Here is a 16,834-nt window from a genome sequence, read left to right on the forward strand (position 1 = left end):
CTAATAAATTCAGCTTTAATTCTACTAGATTGGTTGATTTTACTTGTGTATTTACAACTATATTTTGGAGATTCTCATAAATACCAGTTAATTGAATACTTATACATATATACATATTTCAATGATCAAAACATAAAGTTCACAAAAAGTCGATTAACATTGCTTGAAAAACTATCAGCCGTTGGAAATTTTATGAATAAACTGTTTCATCATAAAGTATATCTTAGATGCTTTAGATTGTTTGAGTTACAGATAAAATTAATAGAGGTAGCTTTCGCAGCTTCACTTAAGTAAGTTAGTAATTTGTTTATATCTCTATAAAACCTTTTCGCAAGAGAAATATCCAATGCCTTGAATTAGATTGTAGAAGTATTGAAAGAATATTCTAGTAACAATTTACAACAATGAATATTATGTTGGATATTATATTGTGAACTAGGCAACAGAAATTTCAATAAAAATCATTGATTTCGTTCTTTTTAATTGAACAGAAACCAAATAACAGATAAAACTTTGGAAATACATAATCGTTTTTACAAACTTTATGAAGAGGAGGAAGATACTGTTAATGTTGCATTTAATAAAGTTTAATATTATCGTGATCCGACGATAATTGTCTCATGGTACTGGCAAGTATTTCGATTAGATGAAACAAGCAAAAGTGGTAGGCCTTCGTGACTATGTGGAACAATTCATGCCGTTTCCGTTTCCGTCGATGCAATTCCGCTTCCGTTAATCCAATTGCAAAGCGTGCAGCTAATAATACTCGCTAGGGTGGCCACGCGATTATAGGAAGGGGATGCAGTCAAAGAATATAACAGGCCTATGAAAGAGGGTGGTCGATTTAGAAGGCAAATGACTGCATGATTATCATTATCGTAATATTTTTAATTCCACCGACAGCTGTTCTTTTTCATAGTTATCGTGTTCGTGATTCTCTTGCATATTACTTCACATAAAATTCTAAGAAGAATATGAAGCGCGTAAAATAAAGATATCTGTATCCTTATAATAATGAATATATGTATTATACCTACAATGGAAAATTTAAGCAGTCAATTTTCGAATTTTCCGCTTTAAATATCGTTACTCTTCTGGCATACATTCTCTTTTGCAGTATAATTAGTCCAAATTCGTGAGTCGATTTAAACGTAAATTGAACTAAATTTGATATTTGGAGGAAGGTAGTGAGAAGGTGGAAATTAAATAGACGAAGAGGAAATAACGCAAAGGGGAATGATAATTATAGGTATGACAAGCCGAAATCTCGACTTCTGCCGTATGAAACGAATGAGAGGATAGGACACACACACGTAGGTACTATTATCTCCCTCCCTTGCACCCCTTCTGGCTAGCCATACTTTCCATGACCACCGACGTAGATATGTACATCTACCCTTGTATAGTCCGTTAATAAGCTTAATAAACCCCCTGTGCGACTACCTCTCTCTAGTGTCCACTGTATTCTAGATTCCGAGGATACAGGGATGGCTCTTGATTCTCGGTCTTCGGTAAATTGTGTTTGGTATTCCGACCATCCATCATGTACAACGGCCTTACAGAAAGTACCTTCGAGCCGAATTTTCATCAACAATTTTGCTTTATCTTGTTAAAAAGTAGAATCTATCTTATGGACACTTTTTGTAATATATAGAAACATTTTCATCGACTGTTATATCTCATCTAGCAAATATATCTCATAAAGCGAACTTGCAAGAGTTTTTTGTTGAATTCCTCATATATGAATGTTTTTTTAACTTTTCTCTTATCTAGAAAATAGAAACTACTATTATTTTTTAATTTAAATATGTTCATCTCAAATCTCGGAAATGGAAAAGAATAGAATTCAAAGAAATGTTAAAAATTTTTTCTAAACTTTAAAATACAGGATAAGATGAGCTACAAATAAGAATGCCATTATTTTTTTATTTCGATATCTTTATTATAAGCTCCACAGAATGGAAATAAGTTGGATCTAAGATTTGTTCAGACCTTCATAAGAAACTTATGAGTTTTAAACTAAAACTTGGGATATATATGCTAGAAAATAGGATACTAATATTATTCTTCCATTTGGATATTCTCATTCTAAACTTCACTATGTGGAAACAAGTAGAATTTAAAAAACGTTAAAATTTTTCTATGAACTTCCTAAAGTGAAATATAGCTGATGAATGAAGATGCAAATATGTTATACCGAAGTATAGTAATTTAATCGTAGAAGACAGTACATGATGGAACTAGATCGTATAAATCGTTTGTGCCTCCCTGCGCTTACCAGAACAGCAGTGTAAGCCTGGTGCGGTCCAGCTTTGAGGAGGACATCAAAAGGATAACAATACAGATGTGAGACATACCCTGCGCTTCATCCTGTTTGGGGAAACGAGCTTTAAAGCATGAGCTTTACCACTCGTTTCGACGAAGGGATTGGAAAGCGTAAATTAAGAACATCGGACAGTGCATTAAACGAATTTGGCTTGACTTGGAACTGAATCGTATGCGTATTAAGTACAATCAGTATGTATTAACTAGATTTCGAGTTCATAAGCAGTTTTTGTTTGGTATGAGAAAGGAATTAACGATTCGGAATATTCTTTGATATTCTTTAAAACGATTACACATATTTGTAGTATTATAATACTGTTTAAAGTAAGGATTACAATTATTTGTTAATATAAACTGACTAGATTAGGTTTGAAATTTGATCTAGACTTGTTATTTTGTTGAAGAGCTTCGATTTATTCGTTGCATATCGACATGTTGAGATCAATGATAGTGTCTGATGGTATAGATGGTTCGTTTTTTATCAATTACGTCGATAATAAGAAGCGCAGCTTTGTGGGTAAGTTGTACATATAAATTGTCCGAAATTCAGAAAATCCTTATTAATAATGGTTAATAGGCCTTTCAAATAAATTTCACATCCAGTGTAGTTTTGTGATATATACATATATATGATTCAAGAACTCTAACTGTTAGTTTCTTAATATTTTTATATCATTTACAACGTTACCGATTTAATGTAAAATTATATCTCAGTCTCAGCACTTCCAGTGATACGAATCACATCAAAGAATGCCAATAGCACAAATGCAATGCAGAATAGACCTGTTACTTCATAGAATTTCGTGTTTCATGTTGTCAAACATTAATTTTGTAAGAAATCAGCTTTGCTATGCCCTCCACAATGGAACAGTGAGATTAGGCATTATATTTAATCCAACTACCAAAATTGGTAAAACCACTAGAAGTAAAGCAACAATATGTTAACACAATATAATGATGTGTCATATTATTTCTTTATAAACGGATATCGAAATACACGAAAACCCAAACAGGATCCAGGTACTGTTAGAATATGATACGATCCTACACCAACATTGCCCTAGTGGCAGCTGTACGAACTAAAATATGAAGTTACATCATTTTACGCGCTGTCATATTGGAAATTGGAAGGAACTGGGAGCAGAGTCAAGCAATTATGAATAATAACAGTAAGTATAATTAACATACATATAATTGATAAAAGTTGTCATATGAATGAAATATAAATAAAAGAATAATAAATATGTATATATAGGCTCTTCTGTATACATATGTATGTACAAGGTATAAGTTAATCACAGTTCCTTCGGCCCAGATATAATTTTATTTTGAATGAAAAATTATCTTTCTTCAGCTTTCTATCTACTAATCAGTTTCTACGTGCATCTCAGTGTTCAATCTAATATATTATTTTCTTTTTTTTTTCTTTTGAGACATAATATGTTTATTGCTGAAAAGATATCCTTGCACATAGGTTTTTCAGGAATTTGACGAATCCTATTCGTGCATACGCACCTAACTAGCCATCTAACTCCCCCACTCCTTGCCAGCCGAAATTTGCGGGATAAATCGCGGTGCGGGAGTCAGTTAAGTATGGACAATCAGAGAGATTAGACGTACATTTATTCGTGTCACTTCGCGACAAATATCTTTGGTACATTCATAGACATTTTTCTACCAAGTTCAAATTCACGCTATCGTTATTTTCACTTTATTGTACATTTTTCTTTAATACTTCATTATAATCTATTATTTAGTTACCTTCTTTTTTTTATCGTTTTCTTGGTTGCCCCATTTGCCGGTAGCTCGTCTAATAAGTTTTCGAAAGACAATTTGACTTTGTTCATTGTTCCATTTTCAAGTAATTTGCTCTTTTTATACATTTGTATTAATATTTTGTTCTTTGTTTGCGCAGATTGCAATTATTTGATTCCGAGGGAAGCTTGAAAGTATTAGAGAGGTGCTGCGAAATTCGAAAGGACGGGATGAAAGTCAAAAGGACGCCATGGTGATTAACGATAAATTTGATAACTTTTCGTTGAAATGAGGTAATATTTCATTTATTTTAAGGAAAGCAAACGTATTTATATGTTTGTTTCCCTTTTTTAGTTAAGTAATTCGTAATATTTATTCACTATGCGATTAATTCCATTTATTATAAATATTTTGTGATATTAACATAATTTTGTTTGTTTTGTTTGTTTGTAAATTGTCTGTAATATAATATTGACTTCCATTACATTCGAGAAAGTACGCTATCAGAGACAAGTTTGAACAGGTTCTGCGCATCGCATTTTTTTCATATTGCGCAGCTTTGTTTAACGGTTAGAAGAAGTGCGCCATGTTGCATTAGAAGGAAGTCACGTAATACATAAAATATTTGAAGCTGTAATGGCGGACATTCAATTTGGCGGGTAATTTTTATAAATCAATCGTATCGTGAAATATTCATATATATACACATTTGACAATAATAAAAAATACTTTGAAAAATATTTTAAATAAACTAACGATATATTTTCTTTCGTATTCTTGGTATGATATTTCTATGTATATTTTCGTTCCTTGATATGATATATGATTCTACCTATTGTAAATAAATAATAATTAATTCGTAGTTCTAAAAAAGCAGTATTTTCGTAAACAAACACTCGACTCCCTATCCCTTAACTCTTATAAGGTTTTTCTTTCAGAATATTTTTGTAACCGTGCGCAATGCGGTTGGTAGAGTCAGTGCTTGGTGCGTTAAATTACATTTAATATTCACTTAGAATATAGCAACTTTCATTAAATTTAATTGTAATAATCAGACGCGAAATTAGAGTCAGTGTGTTCGCCGATTGTCATTTGACTTAAACGGACGCGTCAATAGTCTATTATTCTTTTTTTTTTCTTTTTGTTAAACATTCGTTTTCGGTAGTAGACTCGCAGGTCTCGCAAGAGGATAAAGCCTTTCCTGGAGCTCAAGAATGTAAGTTTTTCGTACATTGCATTTTAATTTATTTATCGAACTAAAATCTTAAAATTTTGCTATTGAAATACACAATAAAAATGTTTGATATCGTTCAGAAATTGGTAGAGCCTCAATTTCTAAGTCTGTCATTATTGTGTTAAAATTCCACTTTTTATATAATAATTAAACTTTATTAGAATTTCAAATTTTTTTATTATTAAAATTTCATGTTTAAATAGAGTTTTATTTTGCATTGTTTTAAGTTTTCTAACAATCACAAGTACGTTTTTAAGAGCAACTTATAATATTTAACATGTTTTGTTACAGGTTTTTCATAACATCCATCATTTTTCCTCTTCTTTGGGAAGGATGTAGCGGTGTTTCAAATTTATACATGTAAGAATCTTTGCACATTGTATTTTATTAATTTTATTCCTTATATTTCGCTGCAATTATTATTAATTAAAAACTAAAATCTGGTTTTAAATTTTTATATTAGAATTTTAATTTTTACTCTAATTATAGTTTATTAGAATTTTAATTTCTTTTGCTATTAAAGTTAAATCTTCATAGAGTTTCATATTTTATTATGTTAAATTTTTTGATCAACCACCGCTGTATTTCTCAAAATAAATTATAATAATTCATATTTTGTCAAAGGTATGCCACTTCTTCCCCTTCTTCCTGTTCCCTGGAAAATACCTAGTGGTGTTTCAAAAGCCAAAAATGTAAGCAACTATCTATTTTGTACTTTATTTAAGCCGATTTTTTATATTTCATGATAATTATTATTAATTAAAAAATAAAAAATGGAAATTTGACAATTTGTAAATTTTTCATTCCTAAATTGAATATTATTAGAAAAAATGTTTATTTAGTAGAAATTAGTCTTTTATCATTTCAAATTTTTAAAGTAATTAACACTGTCATTGCGAGTAAATTAAAATATTCTATGCTTTGTTACAGTTTTCTTCCATTGAATTCGACGATTCCAATTTGATGATGGCTTGATGACGAACTCCCTTGGATCAGAACAACATCGAAGACAAAATTCTTCACATCTAATCGTGAGTCGCATGTATTTGTGTTCCTCCGGTCATTCAATCATGTCGAAGGATGAATGGTCCGAATCGATACGGGTGATTGGTTGTATACGTAGAATTTTTGACGAGCATAGTGACCGCGGGTATTTATACCCGTGAGTAGTAACATTATTTGTCTATATTTTATTTGTTAGTTCAGGATAGGTTTTCTTGTACACCGCGTTTTTAAATGTTGATAATATATATAATATATATAAGTATGATATTTACATACTGCAATATAAAGTATTTTGCATAAGTAACATAATGTTGATAATAATATAATAATATATTATGTTATGAGATATAATTAGTATATATATGTGCATATGATTGAAGATTTCACAATATATTCATTATAATTATTTATAAAATCAATGTATTTTGTAGTGGAAAAGTCTGATACCCTTAGACTTCGTTAATATGGAAATTCAAGTATGATTAAAGTTATTACAATGCTGATAAAGACTATAAATGATGTTTATTTTAATGTTTTACTTTACTATGGTATAGAGCAGTTTTATCATTTGAGTATACACAGTATAATTTCAGTAAAATTCGGAATATGAAATATGAAAGTATATGTTATAGTATAACTTTGTCTGTCCGTTATGACGGATGTTATCAAATTTCACGTGCAAGAAAACATTTCGCGACAGGCTGATATCAGAATCAAAACAAGTTTTGAACGTTTCTTTGTGTTTTCAAAGATGTGTTTTGATAAAGATATCGCCTGAGGATATTTCGAGTAATAAAGTTCATTTAGAGTCCATTGTTATTTATTGATATAAATATTACTTGCTTTGAATCTTAGTTTATATTTAATAAATATCTGTATTCTTCATTAATTTCCTTCATTCTAGCTTAATAGTTTAATTGTTCATTAAAATAATAAAGTAAAATAAAGTATAAAATTATTAAAATTTGAAATGAAATTGGATTGTAAAATCAAAGAATATTAGCCCGTTAGATACAAAATATAATAGATAGGCTAATCATATTTTTAGCATAGGATTTTCAGGTTTAACCCCTTCCATGTTCATTGTCAGAATCTCACTCACGTGCCCAGGTGCTTCTTGGGTGGGAGGAAGGCAATGGGCATGATGAGTAGTCTATAAGCTTAACAATTTTTTCAGCGACTGACGTTGCGTTAGCGAATCGTGCACGACGTATTTTCCACTGTGTGTGTATGTGGTTAGGCCGTGGAATTGCGTCGTTTTTGCTATTTATTATAATATTGAAATAGTTATGGATTCGGAAATATGAATCCAATTACCATTGAAAATAACTGTTAATAAATAGATATTGTGGATTATAAATAGTAATAATACTAATCTCAGTATTAAACTGCAATGATAATTACATTGATTACAATACAACGATCTATTCTAGTCAAATTATTTCTTTATATGATATACATATACATGATCATATGCGATTATGGGTATTTAATTAAAATTGAAATTTAAATATATTTGGATAATTAAAGTTGAAATATACAGAATATTTTTACGCAATGGTCGCTAGCCATCGTCAGTCGATTTCAGGGAAATGGTACGTACTTTAGAGTGTGAAAGTTGTATGCCAAACTCGGGTGTCGGAGGCGTCCCGGGACGTCTCTCTAGTGTAGGCCTTTGCGCCCGGGTTATGTGTGAGAACCGTGGAGTGAATGTGTTGGTATGCTTGTTTTGCCATTTTTTCAGTTTTAAATAGAGGTTTCCGGGTAGGATAGGTAGCATATTTTCTGGTATGAGTGTTAACTATAAGTAGGTAGGGCCGGGCAGGTTGGCACAGTCTTTCGTCGGGTAGGCGCGTTTTCGCGTGTCCAACCTGTTTCAGGAAATTTGATTTGAAGAATTGACGGTGAAGCTGGCATCACGAATGGAGCATACCATTTGTCTTGAGCCTTGCCTATCGATTTTTCGAATATCGCGGTCGTGGTCGCGCAGTGGGTTCCGAAACGAACGTTTATTGCTCGAGCTTGCACATGCGAATGGACAGAGGTCGCTATGATCGTTGGTCGTCCGTGTGTACTGGGAATAGCATCCGCGATTTATCTTTTTATTTTACCTTTATAAGTTATTTTTTATTTTGCGATTAGAAAGACTCGAGCCTAGATTTAAGTTTCAGCGGGCATTGCGCCCGAAGAAAGAAGAGGCTATGAGCCGAAGAGGCCCGGCAAACTGCCGTTCAAGAGGGCAACTACCAATGACTCTCCATCCTCTGGATCATCCAGAGCATGGAAAGTCATTCTCGTTACTACTTTGTCACTATGCTCGCTTTTACTATTTGTAGTAGTAGTAGTAGTAGTTCTTTCTTTTCTTTTTTGGCCGATGTATATGTCGGTCCATCGTCACATTGGGTAGATCGCGGTTTTTCTTATTAGTGTCGTGAGAGATTAATTACGGTTTGAATTAGAGTAGCGATAAAATGATAATCGCGTCTGTTTTAGAGTTGCGAATTATGATATCGCGATTTTCTTTTACAATTTTGATTATAAATTTCTCGAATTTCATATTAGTTTCCTTGTGTTCTTTAAAATTTTTCCTTCATTTAAGATTAGATTTAAAATTATTAACGTTCTATTAACTTTATAATATTACAGTTTGTACTAGTATAGTATAATATTTGAACTAGCTTCTTTTTCATATAGTGAATTAGTGAATAGTGAATTAGTTAATATTGCAAATATGATGAAGCACTCATCGCGATTTGATTTTGAGAATTTTCTATTTCATAATTACATACAGTAAATTAAAGTTTGCGGAATAGGATGAATATTCCACTCACGGTTTGTTTCCGGGGATTTTATTGAGTGGATACTTTGATGGCTCTTCTGGCTTTTAGAGTCATTTCTTTTTCAGCTCCTTTTATTACTAGAGTGTTTGTAATTGAAAATACTGCTAAGATATGTTTGCTTAATAACAATGAATATTTTTTCGGAGGAATACTATTATTCTTGAATGATATCATTATATATAAAGTGAAATAGATGTAGTGAAATATTTGAATATCATTTCCGTACACTATTGCATTATTAATCTATTTAAAAGACATATATAAGTCCAGGTTATCTTTCTAAAATTAATAACAGTGAATGTCCGTTATTATAGTCTTATTTTGTAATAACTGATATGAATTGATTAGTCTGGTGAAAAAATTATTGTTGTTTTGATTAAATGAAAGGTCATTTGATGGTTTAGAAGTAAATCAAGTAAATCATATCATAGCGCTTTTTTCATCTTAGTACTTCAATCCAATCTAAGTTCAATTTTTTCAATTCAAATTTAAATCCAAATTTTTAAGTTCAAATTGAGGTTTTGATGATTTGATATTTCCTTGTGTCTAATGTGTCCTTCTTCCAGCTGCTTTTTTTTTTTTTTTTTAAGTACTAATGCACTAATTAAGTATGTTTCAGATTTATTAACTCGTAGGAAGTGTAAATTATATATATGGAATTTTAATCGCTATTGAGCGATACGTATGAACAAACGACACAAATACGGAATAATAGGTATTAAAAGAGAAGAAACAAATGTGAAAAAATGTTTAATCATTGGTAGTTAATTACATATGTTTCATAAAATTGAAATAACTTTCTTGTGGTTTGTGTCTGTTTCAGGATTCATCGTGAGATCGACTGAAGAACAATTATATCATGTATCCCACACAACGCTCCAAACAATTTCCCGTTCCTTCCCTTTATGACATTTAAATTTTTGTGTAGATAGGTTTCTTTTATATGGGATCCCTATAAATAGGCTTCCAAACTTTTCTAGTTAGGACTCGTAAAAAAGCAGTTGAAAATTCTGATACTTAGGATAAATAAAAGGACCTCTAGATTTCTGATGAGTAGGGTTTAAAGAGATCTCTAGGTTCGTGGTAGAAAGGTTTCTACATATAAAGACCCGTTTAGACCCTCATAGGTAGAGCTTATACAAAATTTTTTATTTTATTTTAATCGATTTAAATTCAAGTTTGTTTCAGAAATGTCTACAGGAACGAAGTTTTTCAAGCTATAATACGCTTTGAAGGATTCATTTCATAAAATACCCTTTCTCCCAGCCCCTTTATTATATTAAGATATTTGTGTAGTTAGAACTCATGAGAGCTTTGGGTTTTTACTAGGCAAATTAAATTTGATTATCAATTAAGTAGGGGTTTTCTTGAAATTAGCAAATCAGATGCTTTCAATGCTTTGCAATGCGTTGCTTTTAAAATGCTTTCAGTGCTTTCGATTAGTTTTGAGTTAAATGCATGCATAATTAAAGTGCTATTTAGTAATAGTAGTAGTAGTAAATAATAGTAGTAGTAGTAATGGTATATAAGTTTTATATCTTTTACTGTCAGATTTAGCTGTTCGCGTCGGTTTTTGAAATGTTTCTTTTGTTGTTCCCTTTGCACAACGATCAAAGGTTTGATAGTTTTGCAAACGCACATTAAAAGAAGAATTTCCTTAAAGTGTTTAATGAAAAATTAGTCAATTTTTGCGTAAAAGGAAGGGTGGATGGGATCGTAGGTAGGGAGGATCTCCACTCGCAGCAACCTCCACGCGGTGAGATCCGGGTAATCGTCATTATTTCATATATAATTATTAATAGCATTGCTGTACGTGATACAATTATTAATTATATAAGAAATTATACGAGCTGATTGGCTGCGATCGCGATTGTAGTTTCAGTCATCAGGTTGGTTGTTTCGATTCTCCGCTGTAGCATATCACAGATGGCGTAAGAAACAATCAGATTGTTTCCCAAGTCGGTATTTCAGAACCTGAAATACAACGTCCCATTTAGTGTCGTCATTGGAATCTTGTCTCGTCAATGACCACAAGTTTATGTAATTGAGCACTAATTAAAGTTTTGTTTAAATAAATATGGTGCTCTAAATATCCGGCTCAAATGGACTTTTAATTGTTACAAATAGTATTAAATGTTATATATAGTACAGGACGTAAAAAAAGACACTGATTTTTGTCTAGGTCGATATTTTAGAACGTAAGACATGGAATCCTACTTAATGTTACATGTATCCTGTTCTTAGTCAGTACATCAATGATGCTTGTAATCCTATCGGTAATATAGGAAAGAACTGAAATAAGAAATCTTTTACTTCCCTGCATACAGTTTTCTGTCAGAATTACTGTCGGTATAGCAGTTGACTATCTTATCTCTGAATGATGCGCTACCAATGGAAATCGCATTGAATTATGCAATTTTCGTTTCACTTTACGATGTCGCTAGGGCTTTTATCCGGTCCATCAAATACACTGGTAACTAATTTCGGACACTCAAACTACCAATATTTCAGAGTTTCAATATTCTTATTTCCTAATTACAATAATTCATCAGTTTTTATTCCTACATATAAAATAATTCTACATTCGTCAGTTTGCATCAGTTGCAATATACCTATTAATAATGGTTATTCTTCATATTCCGAGTCAACTGTGAGACAACTCTCTCCCCAGAAATTCCATCCCGTACCATATCATACAGATTGTACCAGGATAAAAAAAAAGAGATCCACGTCCGGTTTAGTGCACTCCAGTGTCCCCAACAACAATAATAGATTTGCTAGAAGACACACCTACTCCAACTAGCGAGCGAAGTTTTTCCTTTCTGTAGAGAGAGGAGCACACTAAATCGCCGGATCTCCCTGTCCTGTCCTCCCTCTGTTTCCCTCGCCGGGGGCATAAGCCACATTATACGATATCCGAGAAAATCGAGAGCACATCCTGGCCAAGGAATGCGTCGCTGAGCCCCAAGCTAACAATGGGGGCCAGGTTTTGCGCCATTATGTCGCTGGGGGATCGCATTACCGACCGATACGATCGCGCGCTTTCAGCAGCTTTCAGATCCTATCTTCGGGTATCTTTTTCTCTCTCGGTGAACGCAGAGGCTGGCCGGAACCACTGAATTTCGCAACGGTCTTGAAATCGAGGGTAATTACGCAGATTTACCCTCCTCGTTCTTTTTTTCCGCAGCTTCTTTTCGAATTCAGCTTCTCCGCCGCCCCTTTTCATTCGTCCTTACCGATGTTTTTCACTAGGGTGAAGTATCAGCTGCAATCGTTGGCCCATGTTAAAGGTGCGGTTGTAAATTAGAGATGTTGAGCCAGGCATTTGTCCGCGAGTGTTTTATAGCAGAATGTTTCGTATCGTACATTGTTCATATCCAATTTTCAAGATGTGAATTAATTGGGACGTGTTTGAATTTTTTCTGTCATTTTTTAGAGCAGTGTCGTGTTCTCTTTATTTGGGGCTTGAATTGGACAGGTTGAGTTGGTTTCTGTTTGCTAGTAACTAATTCCCGAAACGATCTTTCTGAAGGAGTAAGTCATTCTTAAAGAATACTGGACAGGAATCATAAAGTAAAACTACAATAGAACTAACATTACGAGTCAAATTATTGTTAATGAAATTTCGAATTTTACAAGTGTAATATCGGAATATATTAAAGGTATAGTTTTGTCCGATTAATTATAGTTTATTAATAATGGATTGAAAATACAGATATTAGTTAGACAGAAAAACGATGTTTGATTAACAGGAAAACTAAATACAACGCTCGTATTTACATCAAATAACTTGACAACTATTTGGTAACTCTCTCTCTCTCTCTCTCTCACTAGCAACTCTAACAACTCTACAACACTAACAACTCAATTCTAACGACTCTATGCTTCGACGTCTCGATAAACTCTGCTCTTCGCAACACACTCGCTTTTCGACTCGCATACTCTGACCTCTCCGTCACCTCTCTTTGAAAACCGAAATCGTCTTTTGTTCTAACGTTGTTTATCGTTTTTCTCATACCTCTGCAAGAACTAGGTCACTTTAGTCACATAGGCGCTCTTAGATGTAAACAAACCACAAAGGACGACGTACACGGTGTTTTCTAATTTCAGCCGATCTCCAATCAAAGCTATTCTACGATATTACACAAGTATTGAGAAATTTACCTTAGAAAATGTTTATGTATATATTGTATATATCACGCAAAACATATCGAAATTTTACTATCAGTGTAGTGAGACGCGGACGCAGCTGTCGCGATTATATTGGTCAAATTTAAAATTAATCTGAAAATGCGTATAGAAACTGCAAGATATTTATAGCAAGCATATATTTAGTAAGAAAGTAGTATAGAGAGTCGTATAAGTCGTCTTAAGCATATGATAAGTATTAAATATAATCCATTGAAAATTGAGATTTATTAATATAATGGATAATTGACTGAATACTTTTGTGATTTCTTCCGTGGTTTCTGTTTCTCAATACACGTATATACATACTTGTACTAAATATCTTGTGATTTCCATACATATCTTCGGATTTATCTTGAACTTTACCAATATTATCATGATAATGGGATCTCGTAACAATGCCAATAAAATTTCAAAATGTTTCATATGACATATATAATTTGAATCTATTACAAGCGATAATAGGTTACGAAGAGTATATTTATAGAAAGTTTGCACAGTTGTTCGAATTTAGCAGATCTTCGCGTGTATAAGCATTCGCTGCGTTTCAGTTTCTTTTGATATTGTCGGATCGTCAAATAACTGTGAAGTCGGCTTAAATGCGCCTCTGTATTTTGCCGCTGGGGAAACGACATTATTGGGCGATGCGATCGCGCGCGCTTTTAGCAGCTTTCAGATTTTATCGGTGTTATGCATGAATAGTCGATTTTTTTCGGCTCGCAAAACCATAGAGCAATTGGTTCGCAACCAGAGCGAAATACCGGAGAGCATGCCGATCGGTCAGCCCGTCTGTGTTTCCTCTGTTTTCCACCGTTTCAATATCGACACGGCCTCCTCTTTCTCTCTTGTTCAACGTTCGATCTCGCTCTGATCTTTCGAAGGACTCGATAATCGCGCCAGAACGAAAGAGGAACTTTTTCCGGGGCAATTTTTCGTTTTCGATGGATCATCCTTCTTCGATCGTTCGACACGCGTTTCCACAGTTTCATTTTCTCCCTTTTTCGAATTTTTTAGCATTTTTGTAACCACGACCAGATGAGAAGAGAGGAGGTTAATCCGTTAACCAGGTCCCTTTGCACAATAATTTAGCAGCGAATAATGTTGTGAGCCGTGCACTTTCTTTTTACTATTTTGCAATTTTTTAACAAAAAATCTTATTATCAAACTTGTTATGCAAGAGAATTTGTTGTTTATCACTAGAACTACCGATCTTCGATATTTATTTCGATATGTTGTACGTAGTTGCTTGGAATTAATGCAATGTGATGAAAATAAATTTTTGTTTCTGCGAAAATAAATATTAATATCGTAATGCGCTTGCAACTTTTTAATAATTGCAAAGGTAAAAGCCTGGTACCTTGTTGATTTGTTTCGTTCGTTAATAATAACCGGTCCTTAAGTAAACGTTCGTTCAATTAAGTAGAATGCACATAAGTGAAGCTTAACCGTACGTTCATAATTGGCAATTCAATCAACGAATTAACCCGTGTTATCCACATTACAGGTTGAGAAAATCTTCTACTGCCAACTATTTATCTCTATTTTTTTAGTACGAAAACGATGAGCCTTACTAATTTATCGATAGTTTGGTCGGTCTGTGGTCACAAAGCATCGATAATTGTTAATTTTGCAGGATGTCCAGCGAGAAATCACGACATCACAGTTCATTATGACAGTTTTTGCGTAAATCTCATTCAGCCGTGAGTTTTTCCACGACTTTTTCCACGAGTTTTTCCGTGAACTTTCCGTTACCTCCGCGCGTGTCGGCGATCCTAAGGTCTCGTCCGGTGCTTTTCGAGAAGAGAAAAAAATTCTCTCCAGCCGCAGAGACTTTACGATCCTAATAAAACAGCCACAGCGGTGGCTGGCCGGCGAAGAAGGAAAATCGCCGACGTGTACGCACCTTTTTAACCCGAAGAATCCCATAAAAATTAAAGGCATCGTCGGTACACCGAGGCCCATTGTCCTGCGGCTACGTTCGTTTCCCTTCGCAGCTTCTAGTATTTTCTTCTTCCTTGCGGAATCTTTTTTTCCGAGTCCGCAGCGCGCAAAAAAAAAGGGAAAAAGGGAAAAAATGAAAATCCTTCCGAGGAAGAAGCGTATGCAAGTGTATACGCGGAAAAAGAAGTCGAGACGTAGCGAAATAACACGTTGCTTGTCTGACGACGAGTAGTACGTAGCAAAAAAAATGGTAGAGAAAAAGCAGACAGATTGAGAGAAGCAAGAAAAAAAAGCGAAGCAAGGAGAGTGGCAAGCAAAAAAAAAAAAAAAAACGAAGAAGAACGAGTTGTCTTTTTCCGGACTGTAAAAACGAAGCAATCGTCGTCGCTGTAACTCCGTAAATCGTCGCTCGGGTCGTATATCACCCAGTTGAAAAATAATATCCGCGCAACCCCCCCCCCTCTCTTTTTCGCTACTCTTTCTTTTTTCATTTTTTTTTGCTATTCTCGCTTTTTCATTCTATCTTTTTTCGTTAGTTCTTCTTGTACTTTTTTTTCGATTGTTTGTTTTTTACTCTCTTTCGTATCGTTTGCACGTTGCCAACGAACACGTCGATTTCCTTTTTCTTCTAAAGCGCCGCAATCGCCCCTTGGTTCCAGCGCGCGACACTTGAAATTCTAATTCATGCAAATTCACCGTCTAACGGAGTAGAAATGTTTCCCTTGTATTTTAATGAAAATTTACCGCCCTTTTCCCTCGACCCCTTTTTCTCCTGCAATCTCGAGCCCCGTGGCCACTCTCTTCGACGAATATGAAACGACACCGCGCGCGTGCCGGCTCTCTCGCGATCCACTGCCACCGTATACTTGAATCAATTTTCGCGTTCGTTCCGAAGGGAAAGTTCGCGCGAATACACCTCCACCACGCGACACGGCAATTCCAATTTTTTTACCAGCGAATCCGTGACTATGTAGTTTTCCTAGCTTCTCTCCTTGTCTTCGAATTGCAATAAAATGTAGTATTCTACCTTTGTTACCGGGCGAATTTTGAAGCTTCCATTATGTTCGAAGTCAGAACAGACTGTGTAGATTTTTTTGCTTATTTTTTTTTTTGCCTGTGAATTGTAATATAAAATGTTGCCTTTTACCGCTTCCTACTTCTCTCTCTTTCTCTCTACTAGAGTGAATTTTTTAGAAAAGGAAAATTTTGATATTTCTATTACGTTCAAGCTCAGAACCGTAACGCTGTACCGTATGACGAACCATAAGCTTGTCATTTTGTTTAGGACAGCAAACGATGGATTTTGAATCTTTCAACGTCTTCAGGATTAAACGATATGAATTTAATTTTTTCATCTTATTCAGGATTAAAAGTGATGAATTTTGAACTGTTCGTCTAATGAATTTTGAGTCTCTCATTTCGAGTATTTCATCTTATCCAGGTTCAAAAATATCGTATAATTATCGTATAATTGGTTGCTAATTTGTTCAAGTGAAATATCGTTTGGACTCAAATGGTCGTGGCAAGATCCACCATTTTTCTATGC

The 16,834-nt window shown here is 33.9% G+C and overlaps 1 long non-coding RNA gene across 1 annotated transcript; it reads left to right on the forward strand.

Annotated features, from left to right (window-relative positions):
- The first annotated feature begins 5,366 nt into the window (after window positions 1-5,366).
- On the forward strand, window positions 5,367-6,458 carry LOC138187179 (uncharacterized). Its single transcript, XR_011175119.1, has 3 exons — window positions 5,367-5,674; window positions 5,939-6,006; window positions 6,245-6,458. It is a non-coding gene; the product is annotated as an uncharacterized LOC138187179 (long non-coding RNA).
- The last annotated feature ends 10,376 nt before the right edge of the window (window positions 6,459-16,834 follow it).

Source organism: Bombus flavifrons, chromosome 14 (genome assembly GCF_040668555.2).
Source record: "Bombus flavifrons isolate JBK064 chromosome 14, iyBomFlav1_principal, whole genome shotgun sequence".
NCBI classification, from domain to species: Eukaryota; Metazoa; Arthropoda; class Insecta; order Hymenoptera; family Apidae; genus Bombus; species Bombus flavifrons.